The sequence below is a fragment of the Cyphomyrmex costatus genome, unplaced genomic scaffold (genome assembly GCF_001594065.2).
Source record: "Cyphomyrmex costatus isolate MS0001 unplaced genomic scaffold, Ccosl1.0 scaffold132, whole genome shotgun sequence".
Taxonomy (NCBI): domain Eukaryota; kingdom Metazoa; phylum Arthropoda; class Insecta; order Hymenoptera; family Formicidae; genus Cyphomyrmex; species Cyphomyrmex costatus.
Genome location: NW_017275304.1, coordinates 1,092,712 through 1,095,715, shown reverse-complemented (window position 1 = coordinate 1,095,715; position 3,004 = coordinate 1,092,712).

Sequence of the window (3,004 nt, the reverse complement as noted above, 5' to 3'; positions counted from 1 at the left end):
TATATATCGTAATACTTAGTTTGCGTAATTATAGATTTAATATTCACTAAGATCTGATTGCACCAATATTACTTTGACGTTAAGTGAGGCTTAAAATTATATTTTCCTCTCTTTCGGGTTCAAAGAAATAGTGAGAGTTTAACGCGTCGCACAGTGGTACCAATCTCAATTTCGGCGATCTAAATTCATTATTTCTATAAATGAATAAATATTTTTATTAAAATGTATGTTTTTATATTTGTTGAAGTGAAAGGAGTAAAAATATGTCTCGCTTTTAGATTTTATTAAAAATTACTCTAATATTAGAGTAATTTTTTTAATAATACAAATATTAAGAATTTATAATAAATAGCTTATAATTGTTGGTTTCATTAATATAATTGTATGATTTTTGTTCAATAATCTCTATTTATGATTGTGTATAAAATTTTAGATGTAACAATACTTTTCCTTAAAAAAAGATGAAGTTATAATTAATAATAAAGTTTGAAAAAGTTCATTTGATGAAATAATAAATATATCATTGAATAAGATATTTTAACTAATAATATACAAACGAAATTATTCTTTTAGAGTTAAATTACTATTAAATTTACTTCTAAATAAATATAATTAACAAAGACAATTAATTTTTTGATAATAAACATATAATTTGACTTTATAGAAAAAGGAATCAAAACCTCTGTAACCAAAATTTAAGAGTTAATAACTTTTACTTCTGCAAGTCTCTGCAGGTCTCCTATAAAGAAATTTAAAAATCATGATTTAATGTTTATAATACATCTTTATATGTGAGTTCCTTTTGATTCCTTTTTCTATAAAGTTAAATTATATGATTATTATCGAAAAATTAATTGTCTTTGTTAATTATATTTATTTAGAAGTAAATTTAATAATAATTTAACTCAAAAGAATAATTTCGTTTGCATATTATTAGTTAAAATATCTTATTCAATGACATATTTATTATTTCATCAAATGAACTTTTTCAAACTTTATTATTAATTATAACTTCATATTTTTTTGAAAGAAAAGTATTGTTATATCTAAAATTTTATACACAATCATAAATAGAGATTATTAAGCAAAAATCATACAATTATATTAATGAAACCAACAATTATAAGCTATTTATTATAAATTCTTAATATTTAAATTATTAAAAATTACTCTAATATTAGAGTAATTTTTAGTAAAATCTAAAAGCGAGACATATTTTTACTCCTTTCACTTCAACAAATATAAAAACATACATTTTAATAAAAATATTTATTCATTTATAGAAATAACGAATTTCGATCGCCGAAATTGAGTTTGGTACAACTGTAGCGTCGTCTATAATTCATGGAGGAAGAAGTGAGAGCAAGCAATAGATCAATCATAGTCGATTCTTCTCACATTAGATTGTGATTGGTCTATTTCTCATTCTAACTCCTTCCTCCGTGTATTGTAGACGATGCATTAAACCTAGTTTCAAGTCAATCAAAGTAACCGTATTAGACTAATTATAATATTAAAGAAAAAGAATTAATCAAAATATTATAAGTTTATTTTTATTAAGATAATGTTGATAAATATATAATTATTTTAATGGATACACAATTAAAAAATCATTAAAAAATTCAAAGTACGTAAAAAATAATTTTTGAGTAATGTTAATTATTTTGAACACTATTTTAACTTGGAACTTATGTTTGCATGTTACAGAATTATCGTAGCTAGGATGCTGATCATTTCACTGCTATGCATCGGATGGTGAGCGATGAAAAAGGTTTTACTATTAATGAGGTAACGAATTTGTAGACAATAAATTATTTTAACAAAGTGTGAAGCCTGTACACGGGTAAAATGATTGATGACGTGAATGAAAAAAACTTGAGGCCTTTATATATATTACATAAAAGTAAATAATTTTTATACCTTCATAATAAAGATTATAAAGAAATATTTGAATTTGTAGCTGAAACACATCATTTATTATATTACGTAACATGAACATGAAAAAAAAATAGTTGAGTATATTAATTGCTATAGAAATTTAATACATCATTCAATTTAAAATCAAGGTATCTTAATGTGTATTTAAAATTTGTTCGAAACGATACTCGAGAAACAATACTGAAATTAAATATAGAATTTAACAAAGATAATTATAATTCAGACAACATCTGAAATCCTCGTATTCTTTCAAGAAATGTAATAATCTGTTCTATCCATTTGCATATTATTTCGTAACAATTTTTACATAATAGCCTCTAACCGCCTTCACCTCGTCATCTCAAACACTCCATTTCGATAACATTTTCGTGGATGTTGCATGTATCATTTAACACTTCTGTTGCAACCTCCTCCATGGCACGTGCATTAGATGGTGCGTTTATTCAAAAACATTTTCGGGTTCCACTAAAAGTTGTGTAAATCGAGTTTATCTCGTAAAACCAGCGTCTAGCAGGCCTCGTCGACGTTACAGTCGTGTTAAACGAGAGTCGAGGAGCCGGCGATTTCGCTGACGGTCCCGCATCCGTCGCGTCGGTCTTAAGGTTCGGTCGCCACTTCGCGCAATTCGCACTGTCTGTTGCATGTGCCATGGAAAGCAGCAACCGCGATTTAATGTGATACGCTGGATACTATAAGAACATTTTTCACGAATAAAATTGTGGCACTTTTCTTGGATTAATCATGTATTATTTTACATATCTCTTGCAGCTCTCTCCATTACACGTGCAACAGACGGTGCAGAATTTTTGAAAAATATTTTCTGTGCGTATTCGAAGCTTGTGTAAATTCGGGATGCGGTCCGGTATCGGAATCGTTGCTCGAGTACGTGCTCAATTCTCCTCACGTTTTTCGGTTTGTCGAGTTGATCTCGTAAAACCAGCGTCTAGCAGGCCGATAAGCCGGAGTAACCATGATTAACGCACGAGATGCGGGCACTGTCACCTGGTAGGGAAGTGTCTCGCCTCTCGTCTACCAGCCGAGTGGTTTACATTCTTTGAGTGTTCCA